General features: G+C 48.1%; 33 non-coding genes across 33 annotated transcripts; all 33 read right to left on the bottom strand.

Annotated features, from left to right (window-relative positions):
* Positions 1-572: 572 nt before the first annotated feature.
* LOC143874333 (5S ribosomal RNA) lies at positions 573-691 on the bottom strand. Its single transcript, XR_013249017.1, has one exon. It is a non-coding gene; the product is annotated as a 5S ribosomal RNA (ribosomal RNA).
* A 597-nt stretch (positions 692-1,288) lies between these two features.
* LOC143872203 (5S ribosomal RNA) lies at positions 1,289-1,407 on the bottom strand. The gene has a single exon (XR_013246959.1). It is a non-coding gene; the product is annotated as a 5S ribosomal RNA (ribosomal RNA).
* Positions 1,408-2,004: 597 nt separating this feature from the next.
* On the bottom strand, positions 2,005-2,123 carry LOC143872202 (5S ribosomal RNA). The gene has a single exon (XR_013246958.1). It is a non-coding gene; the product is annotated as a 5S ribosomal RNA (ribosomal RNA).
* A 597-nt stretch (positions 2,124-2,720) lies between these two features.
* LOC143873622 (5S ribosomal RNA) lies at positions 2,721-2,839 on the bottom strand. The gene has a single exon (XR_013248325.1). It is a non-coding gene; the product is annotated as a 5S ribosomal RNA (ribosomal RNA).
* Positions 2,840-3,436: 597 nt separating this feature from the next.
* LOC143872201 (5S ribosomal RNA) lies at positions 3,437-3,555 on the bottom strand. The gene has a single exon (XR_013246957.1). It is a non-coding gene; the product is annotated as a 5S ribosomal RNA (ribosomal RNA).
* Positions 3,556-4,152: 597 nt separating this feature from the next.
* LOC143874103 (5S ribosomal RNA) lies at positions 4,153-4,271 on the bottom strand. The gene has a single exon (XR_013248794.1). It is a non-coding gene; the product is annotated as a 5S ribosomal RNA (ribosomal RNA).
* Positions 4,272-4,868: 597 nt separating this feature from the next.
* LOC143874491 (5S ribosomal RNA) lies at positions 4,869-4,987 on the bottom strand. The gene has a single exon (XR_013249169.1). It is a non-coding gene; the product is annotated as a 5S ribosomal RNA (ribosomal RNA).
* Positions 4,988-5,584: 597 nt separating this feature from the next.
* LOC143872199 (5S ribosomal RNA) lies at positions 5,585-5,703 on the bottom strand. Its single transcript, XR_013246956.1, has one exon. It is a non-coding gene; the product is annotated as a 5S ribosomal RNA (ribosomal RNA).
* Positions 5,704-6,300: 597 nt separating this feature from the next.
* Positions 6,301-6,419, bottom strand: LOC143872198 (5S ribosomal RNA). The gene has a single exon (XR_013246955.1). It is a non-coding gene; the product is annotated as a 5S ribosomal RNA (ribosomal RNA).
* A 597-nt stretch (positions 6,420-7,016) lies between these two features.
* Positions 7,017-7,135, bottom strand: LOC143874554 (5S ribosomal RNA). Its single transcript, XR_013249230.1, has one exon. It is a non-coding gene; the product is annotated as a 5S ribosomal RNA (ribosomal RNA).
* Positions 7,136-7,732: 597 nt separating this feature from the next.
* Positions 7,733-7,851, bottom strand: LOC143873621 (5S ribosomal RNA). The gene has a single exon (XR_013248323.1). It is a non-coding gene; the product is annotated as a 5S ribosomal RNA (ribosomal RNA).
* Positions 7,852-8,448: 597 nt separating this feature from the next.
* LOC143872197 (5S ribosomal RNA) lies at positions 8,449-8,567 on the bottom strand. Its single transcript, XR_013246954.1, has one exon. It is a non-coding gene; the product is annotated as a 5S ribosomal RNA (ribosomal RNA).
* A 597-nt stretch (positions 8,568-9,164) lies between these two features.
* Positions 9,165-9,283, bottom strand: LOC143874102 (5S ribosomal RNA). Its single transcript, XR_013248793.1, has one exon. It is a non-coding gene; the product is annotated as a 5S ribosomal RNA (ribosomal RNA).
* Positions 9,284-9,880: 597 nt separating this feature from the next.
* LOC143874490 (5S ribosomal RNA) lies at positions 9,881-9,999 on the bottom strand. The gene has a single exon (XR_013249168.1). It is a non-coding gene; the product is annotated as a 5S ribosomal RNA (ribosomal RNA).
* Positions 10,000-10,596: 597 nt separating this feature from the next.
* LOC143872195 (5S ribosomal RNA) lies at positions 10,597-10,715 on the bottom strand. Its single transcript, XR_013246952.1, has one exon. It is a non-coding gene; the product is annotated as a 5S ribosomal RNA (ribosomal RNA).
* Positions 10,716-11,312: 597 nt separating this feature from the next.
* On the bottom strand, positions 11,313-11,431 carry LOC143872194 (5S ribosomal RNA). The gene has a single exon (XR_013246951.1). It is a non-coding gene; the product is annotated as a 5S ribosomal RNA (ribosomal RNA).
* A 597-nt stretch (positions 11,432-12,028) lies between these two features.
* LOC143874553 (5S ribosomal RNA) lies at positions 12,029-12,147 on the bottom strand. The gene has a single exon (XR_013249229.1). It is a non-coding gene; the product is annotated as a 5S ribosomal RNA (ribosomal RNA).
* Positions 12,148-12,744: 597 nt separating this feature from the next.
* Positions 12,745-12,863, bottom strand: LOC143874101 (5S ribosomal RNA). Its single transcript, XR_013248792.1, has one exon. It is a non-coding gene; the product is annotated as a 5S ribosomal RNA (ribosomal RNA).
* A 597-nt stretch (positions 12,864-13,460) lies between these two features.
* On the bottom strand, positions 13,461-13,579 carry LOC143873557 (5S ribosomal RNA). Its single transcript, XR_013248262.1, has one exon. It is a non-coding gene; the product is annotated as a 5S ribosomal RNA (ribosomal RNA).
* A 597-nt stretch (positions 13,580-14,176) lies between these two features.
* Positions 14,177-14,295, bottom strand: LOC143872193 (5S ribosomal RNA). The gene has a single exon (XR_013246950.1). It is a non-coding gene; the product is annotated as a 5S ribosomal RNA (ribosomal RNA).
* A 597-nt stretch (positions 14,296-14,892) lies between these two features.
* Positions 14,893-15,011, bottom strand: LOC143872192 (5S ribosomal RNA). The gene has a single exon (XR_013246949.1). It is a non-coding gene; the product is annotated as a 5S ribosomal RNA (ribosomal RNA).
* A 597-nt stretch (positions 15,012-15,608) lies between these two features.
* Positions 15,609-15,727, bottom strand: LOC143874099 (5S ribosomal RNA). Its single transcript, XR_013248790.1, has one exon. It is a non-coding gene; the product is annotated as a 5S ribosomal RNA (ribosomal RNA).
* Positions 15,728-16,324: 597 nt separating this feature from the next.
* On the bottom strand, positions 16,325-16,443 carry LOC143874552 (5S ribosomal RNA). The gene has a single exon (XR_013249228.1). It is a non-coding gene; the product is annotated as a 5S ribosomal RNA (ribosomal RNA).
* A 597-nt stretch (positions 16,444-17,040) lies between these two features.
* LOC143874098 (5S ribosomal RNA) lies at positions 17,041-17,159 on the bottom strand. Its single transcript, XR_013248789.1, has one exon. It is a non-coding gene; the product is annotated as a 5S ribosomal RNA (ribosomal RNA).
* A 597-nt stretch (positions 17,160-17,756) lies between these two features.
* LOC143873556 (5S ribosomal RNA) lies at positions 17,757-17,875 on the bottom strand. Its single transcript, XR_013248261.1, has one exon. It is a non-coding gene; the product is annotated as a 5S ribosomal RNA (ribosomal RNA).
* A 597-nt stretch (positions 17,876-18,472) lies between these two features.
* Positions 18,473-18,591, bottom strand: LOC143872191 (5S ribosomal RNA). The gene has a single exon (XR_013246948.1). It is a non-coding gene; the product is annotated as a 5S ribosomal RNA (ribosomal RNA).
* A 597-nt stretch (positions 18,592-19,188) lies between these two features.
* On the bottom strand, positions 19,189-19,307 carry LOC143872190 (5S ribosomal RNA). Its single transcript, XR_013246947.1, has one exon. It is a non-coding gene; the product is annotated as a 5S ribosomal RNA (ribosomal RNA).
* A 597-nt stretch (positions 19,308-19,904) lies between these two features.
* Positions 19,905-20,023, bottom strand: LOC143874097 (5S ribosomal RNA). The gene has a single exon (XR_013248788.1). It is a non-coding gene; the product is annotated as a 5S ribosomal RNA (ribosomal RNA).
* Positions 20,024-20,620: 597 nt separating this feature from the next.
* LOC143873555 (5S ribosomal RNA) lies at positions 20,621-20,739 on the bottom strand. The gene has a single exon (XR_013248260.1). It is a non-coding gene; the product is annotated as a 5S ribosomal RNA (ribosomal RNA).
* A 597-nt stretch (positions 20,740-21,336) lies between these two features.
* On the bottom strand, positions 21,337-21,455 carry LOC143872189 (5S ribosomal RNA). The gene has a single exon (XR_013246946.1). It is a non-coding gene; the product is annotated as a 5S ribosomal RNA (ribosomal RNA).
* Positions 21,456-22,052: 597 nt separating this feature from the next.
* Positions 22,053-22,171, bottom strand: LOC143872188 (5S ribosomal RNA). The gene has a single exon (XR_013246945.1). It is a non-coding gene; the product is annotated as a 5S ribosomal RNA (ribosomal RNA).
* A 597-nt stretch (positions 22,172-22,768) lies between these two features.
* LOC143874096 (5S ribosomal RNA) lies at positions 22,769-22,887 on the bottom strand. Its single transcript, XR_013248787.1, has one exon. It is a non-coding gene; the product is annotated as a 5S ribosomal RNA (ribosomal RNA).
* Positions 22,888-23,484: 597 nt separating this feature from the next.
* LOC143873554 (5S ribosomal RNA) lies at positions 23,485-23,603 on the bottom strand. The gene has a single exon (XR_013248259.1). It is a non-coding gene; the product is annotated as a 5S ribosomal RNA (ribosomal RNA).
* Positions 23,604-23,826: the final 223 nt, after the last annotated feature.

The raw sequence follows: 23,826 nt of genomic DNA, 5'->3' as shown, positions 1-23,826 counted from the left end.
ATAAAGAGTTTCCACTCGCATTGTCGTACGAAGTCCGTTTAAATGAAAGTGCGAAAAAATCCTGCTAGATGACACCGGATGGACGATCCGAGCATGTCGGAAAGCCGGATGACCCCCAAGGCTGTCATCGCGCGATTAATCTTCCCGAGTACCCCCGAATCAATATAAGAATCGCGACGATCTGACGGGCGGATCAAAAGTTATCGTCGGAACGATATTTGTGCACCAAGGGTAGCTCACGGCCAGTAAACACCTTCCGACCGGATTCATGACTTTCATCCACTAGTACACTCATCCGCTATAGCTTGTACGTCACTGAATCTAAACAAACCCCCGCTATAATTTGACCGCAAATGAAATGTCAGAACGAATTCCGTTTATCGAATCAAACGACACTATCACCCCGCCATAATAAAGACCGGACGTATTTGAATTCACTATCCGGCAGAAAATAAAAAGATCCCAACCGAAACGTAGGAGGCGTCGCACTAAACGTGCGTTTCAGTTCGCATCGATGTTCCAGAACCGAAAGATTGTTCGAAAAAAGTGGTAGATAGCCGAAAAAAGTGACAGGGGTGCAACACGAGGACTTCCCAGGAGGTCACCCATCGTAGTACTACTCTCGCCCAAGCACGCCTAACTTCGGAGTTCTGATGGGATCCAGTGCATTTGTGCTGGTATGATCGCACCCAGCATGCCTCTCCATTGTCAAAGTAATAAAGAGTTTCCACTCGCATTGTCGTACGAAGTCCGTTTAAATGAAAGTGCAAAAAAATCCTGCTAGATGACACCGGATGGACGATCCGAGCATGTCGGGAAGCCGGATGGCCGCAAGGGCTGTCATCGCGCGATTAATCTTCCCGAGTACCCCCGAATCAATATAAGAATCGCTACGATCTGACGGGCGGATCAAAAGTTATCGTCGGAACGATATTTGTGCACCAAGGGTAGCTCACGGCCAGTAAACACCTTCCGACCGGATTCATGACTCGCATCCACTAGTACACTCATCCGCTATAGCCTGTACGTCACTGAATCTGAACAAACCCCCGCTATAATTTGACCGCAAATGAAATGTCAGAACGAATTCCGTTTATCGAATCAAACGACACTATCACCCCGCCATAATAAAGACCGGACGTCTTCGAATTCACCATCCGGAAGAAAATAAAAAGATCCGAACCGAAACGTAGGAGGCGACGCACTAAACGTGCGTTTCAGTTCGCATCGATGTTCCAGAACCGAAAGATTGTTCGAAAAAAGTGGTCGATAGCCGAAAAAAGTGACAGGGGTGCAACACGAGGACTTCCCAGGAGGTCACCCATCCTAGTACTACTCTCGCCCAAGCACGCTTAACTTCGGAGTTCTGATGGGATCCAGTGCATTTGTGCTGGTATGATCGCACCCAGCATGCCTTTCCATTGTCAAAGTAATAAAGAGTTTCCACTCGCATTGTCGTACGAAGTCCGTTTAAATGAAAGTGCGAAAAAATCCTGCTAGATGACACCGGATGGACGATCCGAGCATGTCGGGAAGCCGGATGACCGCCAGGGCTGTCATCGCGCGATGAATCTTCCCGAGTACCCCCGAATCAATATAAGAATCGCCACGATCTGACGGGCGGATCAAAAGTTATCGTCGGAACGATATTTGTGCACCAAGGGTAGCTCACCGCCAGTAAACACCTTCCGACCGGATTCATGACTCGCATCCACTAGTACACTCATCCGCTATAGCCTGTACGTTACTGAATCTGAACAAACCCCCGCTATAATTTGACCGCAAATGAAATGTCAGAACGAATTCCGTTTATCGAATCAAACGACACTATCACCCCGCCATAATAAAGACCGGACGTATTTGAATTCACTATCCGGCAGAAAATAAAAAGATCCCAACCGAAACGTAGGAGGCGTCGCACTAAACGTGCGTTTCAGTTCGCATCGATGTTCCAGAACCGAAAGATTGTTCGAAAAAAGTGGTCGATAGCCGAAAAAAGTGACAGGGGTGCAACACGAGGACTTCCCAGGAGGTCACCCATCCTAGTACTACTCTCGCCCAAGCACGCTTAACTTCGGAGTTCTGATGGGATCCAGTGCATTTGTGCTGGTATGATCGCACCCAGCATGCCTTTCCATTGTCAAAGTAATAAAGAGTTTCCACTCGCATTGTCGTACGAAGTCCGTTTAAATGAAAGTGCGAAAAAATCCTACTAGATGACACCGGATGGACGATCCGAGCATGTCGGGAAGCCGGATGACCGCCAGGGCTGTCATCGCGCGATGAATCTTCCCGAGTACCCCCGAATCAATATAAGAATCGCGACGATCTGACGGGCGGATCAAAAGTTATCGTCGGAACGATATTTGTGCACCAAGGGTAGCTCACGGCCAGTAAACACCTTCCGACCGGATTCATGACTCGCATCCACTAGTACACTCATCCGCTATAGCCTGTACGTCACTGAATCTGAACAAACCCCCGCTATAATTTGACCGCAAATGAAATGTCAGAACGAATTCCGTTTATCGAATCAAACGACACTATCACCCCGCCATAATAAAGACCGGACGTCTTTGAATTAACCATCCGGAAGAAAATAAAAAGATCCGTACCGAAACGTAGGAGGCGACGCACTAAACGTGCGTTTCAGTTCGCATCGATGTTCCAGAACCGAAAGATTGTTCGAAAAAAGTGGTAGATAGCCGAAAAAAGTGACAGGGGTGCAACACGAGGACTTCCCAGGAGGTCACCCATCCTAGTACTACTCTCGCCCAAGCACGCTTAACATCGGAGTTCTGATGGGATCCAGTGCATTTGTGCTGGTATGATCGCACCCAGCATGCCTCTCCATTGTCAAAGTAATAAAGAGTTTCCACTCGCATTGTCGTACGAAGTCCGTTTAAATGAAAGTGCGAAAAAATCCTGCTAGATGCCATCGGATGGACGATCCGAGCATGTCGGGAAGCCGGATAACCGCCAGAGCTGTCATCGCGCGATGAATCTTCCCGATTACCCCCGAATAAATATAAGAATCGCCACGATCTGACGGGCGGATCAAAAGTTATCGTCGGAACGATATTTGTGCACCAAGGGTAGCTCACGGCCAGTAAACACCTTCCGACCGGATTCATGACTCGCATCCACTAGTACACTCATCCGCTATAGCCTGTACGTCACTGAATCTGAACAAACCCCCGCTATAATTTGACCGCAAATGAAATGTCAGAACGAATTCCGTTTATCGAATCAAACGACACTATCACCCCGCCATAATAAAGACCGGACGTCTTTGAATTCACCATCCGGAAGAAAATAAAAAGATCCGAACCGAAACGTAGGAGGCGACGCACTAAACGTGCGTTTCAGTTCGCATCGATGTTCCAGAACCGAAAGATTGTTCGAAAAAAGTGGTAGATAGCCGAAAAAAGTGACAGGGGTGCAACACGAGGACTTCCCAGGAGGTCACCCATCCTAGTACTACTCTCGCCCAAGCACGCTTAACTTCGGAGTTCTGATGGGATCCAGTGCATTTGTGCTGGTATGATCGCACCCAGCATGCCTCTCCATTGTCAAAGTAATAAAGAGTTTCCACTCGCATTGTCGTACGAAGTCCGTTTAAATGAAAGTGCGAAAAAATCCTGCTAGATGACACCGGATGGACGATCCGAGCATGTCGGAAAGCCGGATGACCGCCAAGGCTGTCATCGCGCGATGAATCTTCCCGAGTACCCCCGAATCAATATAAGAATCGCGACGATCTGACGGGCGGATCAAAAGTTATCGTCGGAACGATATTTGTGCACCAAGGGTAGCTCACGGCCAGTAAACACCTTCCGACCGGATTCATGACTCGCATCCACTAGTACACTCATCCGCTATAGCCTGTACGTCACTGAATCTGAACAAACCCCCGCTATAATTTGACCGCAAATGAAATGTCAGAACGAATTCCGTTTATCGAATCAAACGACACTATCACCCCGCCATAATAAAGACCGGACGTCTTCGAATTCACCATCCGGAAGAAAATAAAAAGATCCGAACCGAAACCTAGGAGGCGACGCACTAAACGTGCGTTTCAGTTCGCTTCGATATTCCAGAACCGAAAGATTGTTCGAAAAAAGTGGTAGAAAGCCGAAAAAAGTGACAGGGGTGCAACACGAGGACTTCCCAGGAGGTCACCCATCCTAGTACTACTCTCGCCCAAGCACGCTTAACTTCGGGGTTCTGATGGGATCCAGTGCATTTGTGCTGGTATGATCGCACCCAGCATGCCTCTCCAATGTCAAAGTAATAAAGAGTTTCCACTTACATTGTCGTACGAAGTCCGTTTAAATGAAAGTGCGAAAAAATCCTGCTAGATGACATCGTATGGACGATCCGAGCATGTCGGGAAGCCGGATGACCGCCAGGGCTGTCATCGCGCGATGAATCTTCCCGATTACCCCCGAATCAATATAAGAATCGCCACGATCTGACGGGCGGATCAAAAGTTATCGTCGGAACGATATTTGTGCACCAAGGGTAGCTCACGGCCAGTAAACACCTTCCGACCGGATTCATGACTCGCATCCACTAGTACACTCATCCGCTATAGCCTGTACGTTACTGAATCTGAACAAACCCCCGCTATAATTTGACCGCAAATGAAATGTCAGAACGAATTCCGTTTATCGAATCAAACGACACTATCACCCCGCCATAATAAAGACCGGACGTATTTGAATTCACTATCCGGCAGAAAATAAAAAGATCCCAACCGAAACGTAGGAGGCGTCGCACTAAACGTGCGTTTCAGTTCGCATCGATGTTCCAGAACCGAAAGATTGTTCGAAAAAAGTGGTAGATAGCCGAAAAAAGTGACAGGGGTGCAACACGAGGACTTCCCAGGAGGTCACCCATCCTAGTACTACTCTCACCCAAGCACGCTTAACTTCGGAGTTCTGATGGGATCCAGGGTATTTGTGCTGGTATGATCGCACCCAGCATGCCTCTCCATTGTCAAAGTAATAAAGAGTTTCCACTCGCATTGTCGTACGAAGTCCGTTTAAATGAAAGTGCGAAAAAATCCTGCTAGATGACACCGGATGGACGATCCGAGCATGTCGGAAAGCCGGATGACCGCCAGGGCTGTCATCGCGCGATGAATCTTCCCGAGTACCCCCGAATCAATATAAGAATCGCCACGATCTGACGGGCGGATCAAAAGTTATCGTCGGAACGATATTTGTGCACCAAGGGTAGCTCACGGCCAGTAAACACCTTCCGACCGGATTCATGACTCGCATCCACTAGTACACTCATCCGCTATAGCCTGTACGTCACTGAATCTGAACAAACCCCCGCTATAATTTGACCGCAAATGAAATGTCAGAACGAATTCCGTTTATCGAATCAAACGACACTATCACCCCGCCATAATAAAGACCGGACGTCTTTGAATTCACCATCCGGAAGAAAATAAAAAGATCCGAACCGAAACGTAGGAGGCGTCGCAATAAACGTGCGTTTCAGTTCGCATCGATGTTCCAGAACCGAAAGATTGTTCGAAAAAAGTGGTAGATAGCCGAAAAAAGTGACTGGGGTGCAACACGAGGACTTCCCAGGAGGTCACCCATCCTAGTACTACTCTCGCCCAAGCACGCTTAACTTCGGAGTTCTGATGGGATCCAGTGCATTTGTGCTGGTATGATCGCACCCAGCATGCCTCTCCATTGTCAAAGTAATAAAGAGTTTCCACTCGCATTGTCGTACGAAGTCCGTTTAAATGAAAGTGCGAAAAAATCCTGCTAGATGACACCGGATGGACGATCCGAGCATGTCGGGAAGCCGGATGACCGCCAGGGCTGTCATCGCGCGATGAATCTTCCCGAGTACCCCCGAATCAATATAAGAATCGCGACGATCTGACGGGCGGATCAAAAGTTATCGTCGGAACGATATTTGTGCACCAAGGGTATCTCACGGCCAGTAAACACCTTCCGACCGGATTCATGACTCGCATCCACTAGTACACTCATCCGCTATAGCCTGTACGTCACTGAATCTGAACAAACCCCCGCTATAATTTGACCGCAAATGAAATGTCAGAACGAATTCCGTTTATCGAATCAAACGACACTATCACCCCGCCATAATAAAGACCGGACGTCTTCGAATTCACCATCCGGAAGAAAATAAAAAGATCCGAACCGAAACCTAGGAGGCGACGCACTAAACGTGCGTTTCAGTTCGCTTCGATATTCCAGAACCGAAAGATTGTTCGAAAAAAGTGGTAGAAAGCCGAAAAAAGTGACAGGGGTGCAACACGAGGACTTCCCAGGAGGTCACCCATCCTAGTACTACTCTCGCCCAAGCACGCTTAACTTCGGAGTTCTGATGGGATCCAGTGCATTTGTGCTGGTATGATCGCACCCAGCATGCCTCTCCATTGTCAAAGTAATAAAGAGTTTCCACTCGCATTGTCGTACGAAGTCCGTTTAAATGAAAGTGCGAAAAAATCCTGCTAGATGCCATCGGATGGACGATCCGAGCATGTCGGGAAGCCGGATAACCGCCAGAGCTGTCATCGCGCGATGAATCTTCCCGATTACCCCCGAATAAATATAAGAATCGCCACGATCTGACGGGCGGATCAAAAGTTATCGTCGGAACGATATTTGTGCACCAAGGGTAGCTCACGGCCAGTAAACACCTTCCGACCGGATTCATGACTCGCATCCACTAGTACACTCATCCGCTATAGCCTGTACGTCACTGAATCTGAACAAACCCCCGCTATAATTTGACCGCAAATGAAATGTCAGAACGAATTCCGTTTATCGAATCAAACGACACTATCACCCCGCCATAATAAAGACCGGACGTCTTTGAATTCACCATCCGGAAGAAAATAAAAAGATCCGAACCGAAACGTAGGAGGCGACGCACTAAACGTGCGTTTCAGTTCGCATCGATGTTCCAGAACCGAAAGATTGTTCGAAAAAAGTGGTAGATAGCCGAAAAAAGTGACAGGGGTGCAACACGAGGACTTTCCAGGAAGTCACCCATCCTAGTACTACTCTCGCCCAAGCACGCTTAACTTCGGAGTTCTGATGGGATCCAGTGCATTTGTGCTGGTATGATCGCACCCAGCATGCCTCTCCATTGTCAAAGTAATAAAGAGTTTCCACTCGCATTGTCGTACGAAGTCCGTTTAAATGAAAGTGCGAAAAAATCCTGCTAGATGACACCGGATGGACGATCCGAGCATGTCGGAAAGCCGGATGACCGCCAGGGCTGTCATCGCGCGATGAATCTTCCCGAGTACCCCCGAATCAATATAAGAATCGCGACGATCTGACGGGCGGATCAAAAGTTATCGTCGGAACGATATTTGTGCACCAAGGGTAGCTCACGGCCAGTAAACACCTTCCGACCGGATTCATGACTCGCATCCACTAGTACACTCATCCGCTATAGCCTGTACGTCACTGAATCTGAACAAACCCCCGCTATAATTTGACCGCAAATGAAATGTCAGAACGAATTCCGTTTATCGAATCAAACGACACTATCACCCCGCCATAATAAAGACCGGACGTCTTTGAATTAACCATCCGGAAGAAAATAAAAAGATCCGTACCGAAACGTAGGAGGCGACGCACTAAACGTGCGTTTCAGTTCGCATCGATGTTCCAGAACCGAAAGATTGTTCGAAAAAAGTGGTAGATAGCCGAAAAAAGTGACAGGGGTGCAACACGAGGACTTCCCAGGAGGTCACCCATCCTAGTACTACTCTCGCCCAAGCACGCTTAACATCGGAGTTCTGATGGGATCCAGTGCATTTGTGCTGGTATGATCGCACCCAGCATGCCTCTCCATTGTCAAAGTAATAAAGAGTTTCCACTCGCATTGTCGTACGAAGTCCGTTTAAATGAAAGTGCGAAAAAATCCTGCTAGATGCCATCGGATGGACGATCCGAGCATGTCGGGAAGCCGGATAACCGCCAGAGCTGTCATCGCGCGATGAATCTTCCCGATTACCCCCGAATAAATATAAGAATCGCCACGATCTGACGGGCGGATCAAAAGTTATCGTCGGAACGATATTTGTGCACCAAGGGTAGCTCACGGCCAGTAAACACCTTCCGACCGGATTCATGACTCGCATCCACTAGTACACTCATCCGCTATAGCCTGTACGTCACTGAATCTGAACAAACCCCCGCTATAATTTGACCGCAAATGAAATGTCAGAACGAATTCCGTTTATCGAATCAAACGACACTATCACCCCGCCATAATAAAGACCGGACGTCTTTGAATTCACCATCCGGAAGAAAATAAAAAGATCCGAACCGAAACGTAGGAGGCGACGCACTAAACGTGCGTTTCAGTTCGCATCGATGTTCCAGAACCGAAAGATTGTTCGAAAAAAGTGGTAGATAGCCGAAAAAAGTGACAGGGGTGCAACACGAGGACTTCCCAGGAGGTCACCCATCCTAGTACTACTCTCGCCCAAGCACGCTTAACTTCGGAGTTCTGATGGGATCCAGTGCATTTGTGCTGGTATGATCGCACCCAGCATGCCTCTCCATTGTCAAAGTAATAAAGAGTTTCCACTCGCATTGTCGTACGAAGTCCGTTTAAATGAAAGTGCGAAAAAATCCTGCTAGATGACACCGGATGGACGATCCGAGCATGTCGGAAAGCCGGATGACCGCCAAGGCTGTCATCGCGCGATGAATCTTCCCGAGTACCCCCGAATCAATATAAGAATCGCGACGATCTGACGGGCGGATCAAAAGTTATCGTCGGAACGATATTTGTGCACCAAGGGTAGCTCACGGCCAGTAAACACCTTCCGACCGGATTCATGACTCGCATCCACTAGTACACTCATCCGCTATAGCCTGTACGTCACTGAATCTGAACAAACCCCCGCTATAATTTGACCGCAAATGAAATGTCAGAACGAATTCCGTTTATCGAATCAAACGACACTATCACCCCGCCATAATAAAGACCGGACGTCTTCGAATTCACCATCCGGAAGAAAATAAAAAGATCCGAACCGAAACCTAGGAGGCGACGCACTAAACGTGCGTTTCAGTTCGCTTCGATATTCCAGAACCGAAAGATTGTTCGAAAAAAGTGGTAGAAAGCCGAAAAAAGTGACAGGGGTGCAACACGAGGACTTCCCAGGAGGTCACCCATCCTAGTACTACTCTCGCCCAAGCACGCTTAACTTCGGGGTTCTGATGGGATCCAGTGCATTTGTGCTGGTATGATCGCACCCAGCATGCCTCTCCAATGTCAAAGTAATAAAGAGTTTCCACTTACATTGTCGTACGAAGTCCGTTTAAATGAAAGTGCGAAAAAATCCTGCTAGATGACATCGTATGGACGATCCGAGCATGTCGGGAAGCCGGATGACCGCCAGGGCTGTCATCGCGCGATGAATCTTCCCGATTACCCCCGAATCAATATAAGAATCGCCACGATCTGACGGGCGGATCAAAAGTTATCGTCGGAACGATATTTGTGCACCAAGGGTAGCTCACGGCCAGTAAACACCTTCCGACCGGATTCATGACTCGCATCCACTAGTACACTCATCCGCTATAGCCTGTACGTTACTGAATCTGAACAAACCCCCGCTATAATTTGACCGCAAATGAAATGTCAGAACGAATTCCGTTTATCGAATCAAACGACACTATCACCCCGCCATAATAAAGACCGGACGTATTTGAATTCACTATCCGGCAGAAAATAAAAAGATCCCAACCGAAACGTAGGAGGCGTCGCACTAAACGTGCGTTTCAGTTCGCATCGATGTTCCAGAACCGAAAGATTGTTCGAAAAAAGTGGTAGATAGCCGAAAAAAGTGACAGGGGTGCAACACGAGGACTTCCCAGGAGGTCACCCATCCTAGTACTACTCTCACCCAAGCACGCTTAACTTCGGAGTTCTGATGGGATCCAGGGTATTTGTGCTGGTATGATCGCACCCAGCATGCCTCTCCATTGTCAAAGTAATAAAGAGTTTCCACTCGCATTGTCGTACGAAGTCCGTTTAAATGAAAGTGCGAAAAAATCCTGCTAGATGACACCGGATGGACGATCCGAGCATGTCGGAAAGCCGGATGACCGCCAGGGCTGTCATCGCGCGATGAATCTTCCCGAGTACCCCCGAATCAATATAAGAATCGCCACGATCTGACGGGCGGATCAAAAGTTATCGTCGGAACGATATTTGTGCACCAAGGGTAGCTCACGGCCAGTAAACACCTTCCGACCGGATTCATGACTCGCATCCACTAGTACACTCATCCGCTATAGCCTGTACGTCACTGAATCTGAACAAACCCCCGCTATAATTTGACCGCAAATGAAATGTCAGAACGAATTCCGTTTATCGAATCAAACGACACTATCACCCCGCCATAATAAAGACCGGACGTCTTTGAATTCACCATCCGGAAGAAAATAAAAAGATCCGAACCGAAACGTAGGAGGCGTCGCAATAAACGTGCGTTTCAGTTCGCATCGATGTTCCAGAACCGAAAGATTGTTCGAAAAAAGTGGTAGATAGCCGAAAAAAGTGACTGGGGTGCAACACGAGGACTTCCCAGGAGGTCACCCATCCTAGTACTACTCTCGCCCAAGCACGCTTAACTTCGGAGTTCTGATGGGATCCAGTGCATTTGTGCTGGTATGATCGCACCCAGCATGCCTCTCCATTGTCAAAGTAATAAAGAGTTTCCACTCGCATTGTCGTACGAAGTCCGTTTAAATGAAAGTGCGAAAAAATCCTGCTAGATGACACCGGATGGACGATCCGAGCATGTCGGGAAGCCGGATGACCGCCAGGGCTGTCATCGCGCGATGAATCTTCCCGAGTACCCCCGAATCAATATAAGAATCGCGACGATCTGACGGGCGGATCAAAAGTTATCGTCGGAACGATATTTGTGCACCAAGGGTATCTCACGGCCAGTAAACACCTTCCGACCGGATTCATGACTCGCATCCACTAGTACACTCATCCGCTATAGCCTGTACGTCACTGAATCTGAACAAACCCCCGCTATAATTTGACCGCAAATGAAATGTCAGAACGAATTCCGTTTATCGAATCAAACGACACTATCACCCCGCCATAATAAAGACCGGACGTCTTCGAATTCACCATCCGGAAGAAAATAAAAAGATCCGAACCGAAACCTAGGAGGCGACGCACTAAACGTGCGTTTCAGTTCGCTTCGATATTCCAGAACCGAAAGATTGTTCGAAAAAAGTGGTAGAAAGCCGAAAAAAGTGACAGGGGTGCAACACGAGGACTTCCCAGGAGGTCACCCATCCTAGTACTACTCTCGCCCAAGCACGCTTAACTTCGGAGTTCTGATGGGATCCAGTGCATTTGTGCTGGTATGATCGCACCCAGCATGCCTCTCCATTGTCAAAGTAATAAAGAGTTTCCACTCGCATTGTCGTACGAAGTCCGTTTAAATGAAAGTGCGAAAAAATCCTGCTAGATGCCATCGGATGGACGATCCGAGCATGTCGGGAAGCCGGATAACCGCCAGAGCTGTCATCGCGCGATGAATCTTCCCGATTACCCCCGAATAAATATAAGAATCGCCACGATCTGACGGGCGGATCAAAAGTTATCGTCGGAACGATATTTGTGCACCAAGGGTAGCTCACGGCCAGTAAACACCTTCCGACCGGATTCATGACTCGCATCCACTAGTACACTCATCCGCTATAGCCTGTACGTCACTGAATCTGAACAAACCCCCGCTATAATTTGACCGCAAATGAAATGTCAGAACGAATTCCGTTTATCGAATCAAACGACACTATCACCCCGCCATAATAAAGACCGGACGTCTTTGAATTCACCATCCGGAAGAAAATAAAAAGATCCGAACCGAAACGTAGGAGGCGACGCACTAAACGTGCGTTTCAGTTCGCATCGATGTTCCAGAACCGAAAGATTGTTCGAAAAAAGTGGTAGATAGCCGAAAAAAGTGACAGGGGTGCAACACGAGGACTTTCCAGGAAGTCACCCATCCTAGTACTACTCTCGCCCAAGCACGCTTAACTTCGGAGTTCTGATGGGATCCAGTGCATTTGTGCTGGTATGATCGCACCCAGCATGCCTCTCCATTGTCAAAGTAATAAAGAGTTTCCACTCGCATTGTCGTACGAAGTCCGTTTAAATGAAAGTGCGAAAAAATCCTGCTAGATGACACCGGATGGACGATCCGAGCATGTCGGAAAGCCGGATGACCGCCAGGGCTGTCATCGCGCGATGAATCTTCCCGAGTACCCCCGAATCAATATAAGAATCGCGACGATCTGACGGGCGGATCAAAAGTTATCGTCGGAACGATATTTGTGCACCAAGGGTAGCTCACGGCCAGTAAACACCTTCCGACCGGATTCATGACTCGCATCCACTAGTACACTCATCCGCTATAGCCTGTACGTCACTGAATCTGAACAAACCCCCGCTATAATTTGACCGCAAATGAAATGTCAGAACGAATTCCGTTTATCGAATCAAACGACACTATCACCCCGCCATAATAAAGACCGGACGTCTTCGAATTCACCATCCGGAAGAAAATAAAAAGATCCGAACCGAAACCTAGGAGGCGACGCACTAAACGTGCGTTTCAGTTCGCTTCGATATTCCAGAACCGAAAGATTGTTCGAAAAAAGTGGTAGAAAGCCGAAAAAAGTGACAGGGGTGCAACACGAGGACTTCCCAGGAGGTCACCCATCCTAGTACTACTCTCGCCCAAGCACGCTTAACTTCGGGGTTCTGATGGGATCCAGTGCATTTGTGCTGGTATGATCGCACCCAGCATGCCTCTCCAATGTCAAAGTAATAAAGAGTTTCCACTTACATTGTCGTACGAAGTCCGTTTAAATGAAAGTGCGAAAAAATCCTGCTAGATGACATCGTATGGACGATCCGAGCATGTCGGGAAGCCGGATGACTGCCAGGGCTGTCATCGCGCGATGAATCTTCCCGATTACCCCCGAATCAATATAAGAATCGCCACGATCTGACGGGCGGATCAAAAGTTATCGTCGGAACGATATTTGTGCACCAAGGGTAGCTCACGGCCAGTAAACACCTTCCGACCGGATTCATGACTCGCATCCACTAGTACACTCATCCGCTATAGCCTGTACGTTACTGAATCTGAACAAACCCCCGCTATAATTTGACCGCAAATGAAATGTCAGAACGAATTCCGTTTATCGAATCAAACGACACTATCACCCCGCCATAATAAAGACCGGACGTATTTGAATTCACTAACCGGCAGAAAATAAAAAGATCCCAACCGAAACGTAGGAGGCGTCGCACTAAACGTGCGTTTCAGTTCGCATCGATGTTCCAGAACCGAAAGATTGTTCGAAAAAAGTGGTAGATAGCCGAAAAAAGTGACAGGGGTGCAACACGAGGACTTCCCAGGAGGTCACCCATCCTAGTACTACTCTCGCCCAAGCACGCTTAACTTCGGAGTTCTGATGGGATCCAGGGTATTTGTGCTGGTATGATCGCACCCAGCATGCCTCTCCATTGTCAAAGTAATAAAGAGTTTCCACTCGCATTGTCGTACGAAGTCCGTTTAAATGAAAGTGCGAAAAAATCCTGCTAGATGACACCGGATGGACGATCCGAGCATGTCGGAAAGCCGGATGACCGCCAGGGCTGTCATCGCGCGATGAATCTTCCCGAGTACCCCCGAATCAATATAAGAATCGCCACGATCTGACGGGCGGATCAAAAGTTATCGTCGGAACGATATTTGTGCACCAAGGGTAGCTCACGGCCAGTAAACACCTTCCGACCGGATTCATGACTCGCATCCACTAGTACACTCATCCGCTATAGCCTGTACGTCACTGAATCTGAACAAACCCCCGCTATAATTTGACCGCAAATGAAATGTCAGAACGAATTCCGTTTATCGAATCAAACGACACTATCACCCCGCCATAATAAAGACCGGACGTCTTTGAATTCACCATCCGGAAGAAAATAAAAAGATCCGAACCGAAACGTAGGAGGCGTCGCAATAAACGTGCGTTTCAGTTCGCATCGATGTTCCAGAACCGAAAGATTGTTCGAAAAAAGTGGTAGATAGCCGAAAAAAGTGACTGGGGTGCAACACGAGGACTTCCCAGGAGGTCACCCATCCTAGTACTACTCTCGCCCAAGCACGCTTAACTTCGGAGTTCTGATGGGATCCAGTGCATTTGTGCTGGTATGATCGCACCCAGCATGCCTCTCCATTGTCAAAGTAATAAAGAGTTTCCACTCGCATTGTCGTACGAAGTCCGTTTAAATGAAAGTGCGAAAAAATCCTGCTAGATGACACCGGATGGACGATCCGAGCATGTCGGGAAGCCGGATGACCGCCAGGGCTGTCATCGCGCGATGAATCTTCCCGAGTACCCCCGAATCAATATAAGAATCGCGACGATCTGACGGGCGGATCAAAAGTTATCGTCGGAACGATATTTGTGCACCAAGGGTAGCTCACGGCCAGTAAACACCTTCCGACCGGATTCATGACTCGCATCCACTAGTACACTCATCCGCTATAGCCTGTACGTCACTGAATCTGAACAAACCCCCGCTATAATTTGACCGCAAATGAAATGTCAGAACGAATTCCGTTTATCGAATCAAACGACACTATCACCCCGCCATAATAAAGACCGGACGTCTTTGAATTAACCATCCGGAAGAAAATAAAAAGATCCGTACCGAAACGTAGGAGGCGACGCACTAAACGTGCGTTTCAGTTCGCATCGATGTTCCAGAACCGAAAGATTGTTCGAAAAAAGTGGTAGATAGCCGAAAAAAGTGACAGGGGTGCAACACGAGGACTTCCCAGGAGGTCACCCATCCTAGTACTACTCTCGCCCAAGCACGCTTAACTTCGGAGTTCTGATGGGATCCAGTGCATTTGTGCTGGTATGATCGCACCCAGCATGCCTCTCCATTGTCAAAGTAATAAAGAGTTTCCACTCGCATTGTCGTACGAAGTCCGTTTAAATGAAAGTGCGAAAAAATCCTGCTAGATGACACCGGATGGACGATCCGAGCATGTCGGAAAGCCGGATGACCACCAAGGCTGTCATCGCGCGATTAATCTTCCCGAGTACCCCCGAATCAATATAAGAATCGCCACGATCTGACGGGCGGATCAAAAGTTATCGTCGGAACGATATTTGTGCACCAAGGGTAGCTCACGGCCAGTAAACACCTTCCGACCGGATTCATGACTTTCATCCACTAGTACACTCATCCGCTATAGCGTGTACGTCACTGAATCTAAACAAACCCCCGCTATAATTTGACCGCAAATGAAATGTCAGAACGAATTCCGTTTATCGAATCAAACGACACTATCACCCCGCCATAATAAAGACCGGACGTCTTCGAATTCACCATCCGGAAGAAAATAAAAAGATCCGAACCGAAACCTAGGAGGCGACGCACTAAACGTGCGTTTCAGTTCGCTTCGATATTCCAGAACCGAAAGATTGTTCGAAAAAAGTGGTAGAAAGCCGAAAAAAGTGACAGGGGTGCAACACGAGGACTTCCCAGGAGGTCACCCATCCTAGTACTACTCTCGCCCAAGCACGCTTAACTTCGGGGTTCTGATGGGATCCAGTGCATTTGTGCTGGTATGATCGCACCCAGCATGCCTCTCCAATGTCAAAGTAATAAAGAGTTTCCACTTACATTGTCGTACGAAGTCCGTTTAAATGAAAGTGCGAAAAAATCCTGCTAGATGACATCGTATGGACGATCCGAGCATGTCGGGAAGCCGGATGACTGCCAGGGCTGTCATCGCGCGATGAATCTTCCCGATTACCCCCGAATCAATATAAGAATCGCCACGATCTGACGGGCGGATCAAAAGTTATCGTCGGAACGATATTTGTGCACCAAGGGTAGCTCACGGCCAGTAAACACCTTCCGACCGGATTCATGACTCGCATCCACTAGTACACTCATCCGCTATAGCCTGTACGTTACTGAATCTGAACAAACCCCCGCTATAATTTGACCGCAAATGAAATGTCAGAACGAATTCCGTTTATCGAATCAAACGACACTATCACCCCGCCATAATAAAGACCGGACGTATTTGAATTCACTATCCGGCAGAAAATAAAAAGATCCCAACCGAAACGTAGGAGGCGTCGCACTAAACGTGCGTTTCAGTTCGCATCGATGTTCCAGAACCGAAAGATTGTTCGAAAAAAGTGGTAGATAGCCGAAAAAAGTGACAGGGGTGCAACACGAGGACTTTCCAGGAAGTCACCCATCCTAGTACTACTCTCGCCCAAGCACGCTTAACTTCGGAGTTCTGATGGGATCCAGTGCATTTGTGCTGGTATGATCGCACCCAGCATGCCTCTCCATTGTCAAAGTAATAAAGAGTTTCCACTCGCATTGTCGTACGAAGTCCGTTTAAATGAAAGTGCGAAAAAATCCTGCTAGATGACACCGGATGGACGATCCGAGCATGTCGGAAAGCCGGATGACCGCCAGGGCTGTCATCGCGCGATGAATCTTCCCGAGTACCCCCGAATCAATATAAGAATCGCGACGATCTGACGGGCGGATCAAAAGTTATCGTCGGAACGATATTTGTGCACCAAGGGTAGCTCACGGCCAGTAAACACCTTCCGACCGGATTCATGACTCGCATCCACTAGTACACTCATCCGCTATAGCCTGTACGTCACTGAATCTGAACAAACCCCCGCTATAATTTGACCGCAAATGAAATGTCAGAACGAATTCCGTTTATCGAATCAAACGACACTATCACCCCGCCATAATAAAGACCGGACGTCTTCGAATTCACCATCCGGAAGAAAATAAAAAGATCCGAACCGAAACCTAGGAGGCGACGCACTAAACGTGCGTTTCAGTTCGCTTCGATATTCCAGAACCGAAAGATTGTTCGAAAAAAGTGGTAGAAAGCCGAAAAAAGTGACAGGGGTGCAACACGAGGACTTCCCAGGAGGTCACCCATCCTAGTACTACTCTCGCCCAAGCACGCTTAACTTCGGGGTTCTGATGGGATCCAGTGCATTTGTGCTGGTATGATCGCACCCAGCATGCCTCTCCAATGTCAAAGTAATAAAGAGTTTCCACTTACATTGTCGTACGAAGTCCGTTTAAATGAAAGTGCGAAAAAATCCTGCTAGATGACATCGTATGGACGATCCGAGCATGTCGGGAAGCCGGATGACTGCCAGGGCTGTCATCGCGCGATGAATCTTCCCGATTACCCCCGAATCAATATAAGAATCGCCACGATCTGACGGGCGGATCAAAAGTTATCGTCGGAACGATATTTGTGCACCAAGGGTAGCTCACGGCCAGTAAACACCTTCCGACCGGATTCATGACTCGCATCCACTAGTACACTCATCCGCTATAGCCTGTACGTTACTGAATCTGAACAAACCCCCGCTATAATTTGACCGCAAATGAAATGTCAGAACGAATTCCGTTTATCGAATCAAACGACACTATCACCCCGCCATAATAAAGACCGGACGTATTTGAATTCACTAACCGGCAGAAAATAAAAAGATCCCAACCGAAACGTAGGAGGCGTCGCACTAAACGTGCGTTTCAGTTCGCATCGATGTTCCAGAACCGAAAGATTGTTCGAAAAAAGTGGTAGATAGCCGAAAAAAGTGACAGGGGTGCAACACGAGGACTTCCCAGGAGGTCACCCATCCTAGTACTACTCTCGCCCAAGCACGCTTAACTTCGGAGTTCTGATGGGATCCAGGGTATTTGTGCTGGTATGATCGCACCCAGCATGCCTCTCCATTGTCAAAGTAATAAAGAGTTTCCACTCGCATTGTCGTACGAAGTCCGTTTAAATGAAAGTGCGAAAAAATCCTGCTAGATGACACCGGATGGACGATCCGAGCATGTCGGAAAGCCGGATGACCGCCAGGGCTGTCATCGCGCGATGAATCTTCCCGAGTACCCCCGAATCAATATAAGAATCGCCACGATCTGACGGGCGGATCAAAAGTTATCGTCGGAACGATATTTGTGCACCAAGGGTAGCTCACGGCCAGTAAACACCTTCCGACCGGATTCATGACTCGCATCCACTAGTACACTCATCCGCTATAGCCTGTACGTCACTGAATCTGAACAAACCCCCGCTATAATTTGACCGCAAATGAAATGTCAGAACGAATTCCGTTTATCGAATCAAACGACACTATCACCCCGCCATAATAAAGACCGGACGTCTTTGAATTCACCATCCGGAAGAAAATAAAAAGATCCGAACCGAAACGTAGGAGGCGTCGCAATAAACGTGCGTTTCAGTTCGCATCGATGTTCCAGAACCGAAAGATTGTTCGAAAAAAGTGGTAGATAGCCGAAAAAAGTGACTGGGGTGCAACACGAGGACTTCCCAGGAGGTCACCCATCCTAGTACTACTCTCGCCCAAGCACGCTTAACTTCGGAGTTCTGATGGGATCCAGTGCATTTGTGCTGGTATGATCGCACCCAGCATGCCTCTCCATTGTCAAAGTAATAAAGAGTTTCCACTCGCATTGTCGTACGAAGTCCGTTTAAATGAAAGTGCGAAAAAATCCTGCTAGATGACACCGGATGGACGATCCGAGCATGTCGGAAAGCCGGATGACCGCCAAGGCTGTCATCGCGCGATGAATCTTCCCGAGTACCCCCGAATCAATATAAGAATCGCGACGATCTGACGGGCGGATCAAAAGTTATCGTCGGAACGATATTTGTGCACCAAGGGTAGCTCACGGCCAGTAAACACCTTCCGACCGGATTCATGACTCGCATCCACTAGTACACTCATCCGCTATAGCCTGTACGTCACTGAATCTGAACAAACCCCCGCTATAATTTGACCGCAAATGAAATGTCAGAACGAATTCCGTTTATCGAATCAAACGACACTATCACCCCGCCATAATAAAGACCGGACGTCTTTGAATTAACCATCCGGAAGAAAATAAAAAGATCCGTACCGAAACGTAGGAGGCGACGCACTAAACGTGCGTTTCAGTTCGCATCGATGTTCCAGAACCGAAAGATTGTTCGAAAAAAGTGGTAGATAGCCGAAAAAAGTGACAGGGGTGCAACACGAGGACTTCCCAGGAGGTCACCCATCCTAGTACTACTCTCGCCCAAGCACGCTTAACTTCGGAGTTCTGATGGGATCCAGTGCATTTGTGCTGGTATGATCGCACCCAGCATGCCTCTCCATTGTCAAAGTAATAAAGAGTTTCCACTCGCATTGTCGTACGAAGTCCGTTTAAATGAAAGTGCGAAAAAATCCTGCTAGATGACACCGGATGGACGATCCGAGCATGTCGGAAAGCCGGATGACCACCAAGGCTGTCATCGCGCGATTAATCTTCCCGAGTACCCCCGAATCAATATAAGAATCGCCACGATCTGACGGGCGGATCAAAAGTTATCGTCGGAACGATATTTGTGCACCAAGGGTAGCTCACGGCCAGTAAACACCTTCCGACCGGATTCATGACTTTCATCCACTAGTACACTCATCCGCTATAGCGTGTACGTCACTGAATCTAAACAAACCCCCGCTATAATTTGACCGCAAATGAAATGTCAGAACGAATTCCGTTTATCGAATCAAACGACACTATCACCCCGCCATAATAAAGACCGGACGTCTTCGAATTCACCATCCGGAAGAAAATAAAAAGATCCGAACCGAAACCTAGGAGGCGACGCACTAAACGTGCGTTTCAGTTCGCTTCGATATTCCAGAACCGAAAGATTGTTCGAAAAAAGTGGTAGAAAGCCGAAAAAAGTGACAGGGGTGCAACACGAGGACTTCCCAGGAGGTCACCCATCCTAGTACTACTCTCGCCCAAGCACGCTTAACTTCGGGGTTCTGATGGGATCCAGTGCATTTGTGCTGGTATGATCGCACCCAGCATGCCTCTCCAATGTCAAAGTAATAAAGAGTTTCCACTTACATTGTCGTACGAAGTCCGTTTAAATGAAAGTGCGAAAAAATCCTGCTAGATGACATCGTATGGACGATCCGAGCATGTCGGGAAGCCGGATGACTGCCAGGGCTGTCATCGCGCGATGAATCTTCCCGATTACCCCCGAATCAATATAAGAATCGCCACGATCTGACGGGCGGATCAAAAGTTATCGTCGGAACGATATTTGTGCACCAAGGGTAGCTCACGGCCAGTAAACACCTTCCGACCGGATTCATGACTCGCATCCACTAGTACACTCATCCGCTATAGCCTGTACGTTACTGAATCTGAACAAACCCCCGCTATAATTTGACCGCAAATGAAATGTCAGAACGAATTCCGTTTATCGAATCAAACGACACTATCACCCCGCCATAATAAAGACCGGACGTATTTGAATTCACTAACCGGCAGAAAATAAAAAGATCCCAACCGAAACGTAGGAGGCGTCGCACTAAACGTGCGTTTCAGTTCGCATCGATGTTCCAGAACCGAAAGATTGTTCGAAAAAAGTGGTAGATAGCCGAAAAAAGTGACAGGGGTGCAACACGAGGACTTCCCAGGAGGTCACCCATCCTAGTACTACTCTCGCCCAAGCACGCTTAACTTCGGAGTTCTGATGGGATCCAGGGTATTTGTGCTGGTATGATCGCACCCAGCATGCCTCTCCATTGTCAAAGTAATAAAGAGTTTCCACTCGCATTGTCGTACGAAGTCCGTTTAAATGAAAGTGCGAAAAAATCCTGCTAGATGACACCGGATGGACGATCCGAGCATGTCGGAAAGCCGGATGACCGCCAGGGCTGTCATCGCGCGATGAATCTTCCCGAGTACCCCCGAATCAATATAAGAATCGCCACGATCTGACGGGCGGATCAAAAGTTATCGTCGGAACGATATTTGTGCACCAAGGGTAGCTCACGGCCAGTAAACACCTTCCGACCGGATTCATGACTCGCATCCACTAGTACACTCATCCGCTATAGCCTGTACGTCACTGAATCTGAACAAACCCCCGCTATAATTTGACCGCAAATGAAATGTCAGAACGAATTCCGTTTATCGAATCAAACGACACTATCACCCCGCCATAATAAAGACCGGACGTCTTTGAATTCACCATCCGGAAGAAAATAAAAAGATCCGAACCGAAACGTAGGAGGCGTCGCAATAAACGTGCGTTTCAGTTCGCATCGATGTTCCAGAACCGAAAGATTGTTCGAAAAAAGTGGTAGATAGCCGAAAAAAGTGACTGGGGTGCAACACGAGGACTTCCCAGGAGGTCACCCATCCTAGTACTACTCTCGCCCAAGCACGCTTAACTTCGGAGTTCTGATGGGATCCAGTGCATTTGTGCTGGTATGATCGCACCCAGCATGCCTCTCCATTGTCAAAGTAATAAAGAGTTTCCACTCGCATTGTCGTACGAAGTCCGTTTAAATGAAAGTGCGAAAAAATCCTGCTAGATGACACCGGATGGACGATCCGAGCATGTCGGAAAGCCGGATGACCGCCAAGGCTGTCATCGCGCGATGAATCTTCCCGAGTACCCCCGAATCAATATAAGAATCGCGACGATCTGACGGGCGGATCAAAAGTTATCGTCGGAACGATATTTGTGCACCAAGGGTAGCTCACGGCCAGTAAACACCTTCCGACCGGATTCATGACTCGCATCCACTAGTACACTCATCCGCTATAGCCTGTACGTCACTGAATCTGAACAAACCCCCGCTATAATTTGACCGCAAATGAAATGTCAGAACGAATTCCGTTTATCGAATCAAACGACACTATCACCCCGCCATAATAAAGACCGGACGTCTTTGAATTAACCATCCGGAAGAAAATAAAAAGATCCGTACCGAAACGTAGGAGGCGACGCACTAAACGTGCGTTTCAGTTCGCATCGATGTTCCAGAACCGAAAGATTGTTCGAAAAAAGTGGTAGATAGCCGAAAAAAGTGACAGGGGTGCAACACGAGGACTTCCCAGGAGGTCACCCATCCTAGTACTACTCTCGCCCAAGCACGCTTAACTTCGGAGTTCTGATGGGATCCAGTGCATTTGTGCTGGTATGATCGCACCCAGCATGCCTCTCCATTGTCAAAGTAATAAAGAGTTTCCACTCGCATTGTCGTACGAAGTCCGTTTAAATGAAAGTGCGAAAAAATCCTGCTAGATGACACCGGATGGACGATCCGAGCATGTCGGAAAGCCGGATGACCACCAAGGCTGTCATCGCGCGATTAATCTTCCCGAGTACCCCCGAATCAATATAAGAATCGCCACGATCTGACGGGCGGATCAAAAGTTATCGTCGGAACGATATTTGTGCACCAAGGGTAGCTCACGGCCAGTAAACACCTTCCGACCGGATTCATGACTTTCATCCACTAGTACACTCATCCGCTATAGCGTGTACGTCACTGAATCTAAACAAACCCCCGCTATAATTTGACCGCAAATGAAATGTCAGAACGAATTCCGTTTATCGAATCAAACGACACTATCACCCCGCCATAATAAAGACCGGACGTCTTCGAATTCACCATCCGGAAGAAAATAAAAAGATCCGAACCGAAACCTAGGAGGCGACGCACTAAACGTGCGTTTCAGTTCGCTTCGATATTCCAGAACCGAAAGATTGTTCGAAAAAAGTGGTAGAAAGCCGAAAAAAGTGACAGGGGTGCAACACGAGGACTTCCCAGGAGGTCACCCATCCTAGTACTACTCTCGCCCAAGCACGCTTAACTTCGGGGTTCTGATGGGATCCAGTGCATTTGTGCTGGTATGATCGCACCCAGCATGCCTCTCCAATGTCAAAGTAATAAAGAGTTTCCACTTACATTGTCGTACGAAGTCCGTTTAAATGAAAGTGCGAAAAAATCCTGCTAGATGACATCGTATGGACGATCCGAGCATGTCGGGAAGCCGGATGACTGCCAGGGCTGTCATCGCGCGATGAATCTTCCCGATTACCCCCGAATCAATATAAGAATCGCCACGATCTGACGGGCGGATCAAAAGTTATCGTCGGAACGATATTTGTGCACCAAGGGTAGCTCACGGCCAGTAAACACCTTCCGACCGGATTCATGACTCGCATCCACTAGTACACTCATCCGCTATAGCCTGTACGTTACTGAATCTGAACAAACCCCCGCTATAATTTGACCGCAAATGAAATGTCAGAACGAATTCCGTTTATCGAATCAAACGACACTATCACCCCGCCATAATAAAGACCGGACGTATTTGAATTCACTATCCGGCAGAAAATAAAAAGATCCCAACCGAAACGTAGGAGGCGTCGCACTAAACGTGCGTTTCAGTTCGCATCGATGTTCCAGAACCGAAAGATTGTTCGAAAAAAGTGGTAGATAGCCGAAAAAAGTGACAGGGGTGCAACACGAGGACTTCCCAGGAGGTCACCCATCCTAGTACTACTCTCGCCCAAGCACGCTTAACTTCGGAGTTCTGATGGGATCCAGGGTATTTGTGCTGGTATGATCGCACCCAGCATGCCTCTCCATTGTCAAAGTAATAAAGAGTTTCCACTCGCATTGTCGTACGAAGTCCGTTTAAATGAAAGTGCGAAAAAATCCTGCTAGATGACACCGGATGGACGATCCGAGCATGTCGGAAAGCCGGATGACCGCCAGGGCTGTCATCGCGCGAAGAATCTTCCCGAGTACCCCCGAATCAATATAAGAATCGCCACGATCTGACGGGCGGATCAAA

The sequence above is a fragment of the Tasmannia lanceolata genome, unplaced genomic scaffold (genome assembly GCF_043159265.1).
Source record: "Tasmannia lanceolata isolate RefF3 unplaced genomic scaffold, GAP_Taslan_0.1 ptg000003l, whole genome shotgun sequence".
NCBI classification, from domain to species: Eukaryota; Viridiplantae; Streptophyta; class Magnoliopsida; order Canellales; family Winteraceae; genus Tasmannia; species Tasmannia lanceolata.
Note: the sequence above shows the minus strand (reverse complement) of the source record. Positions and strands in the feature narration are given on the sequence as shown.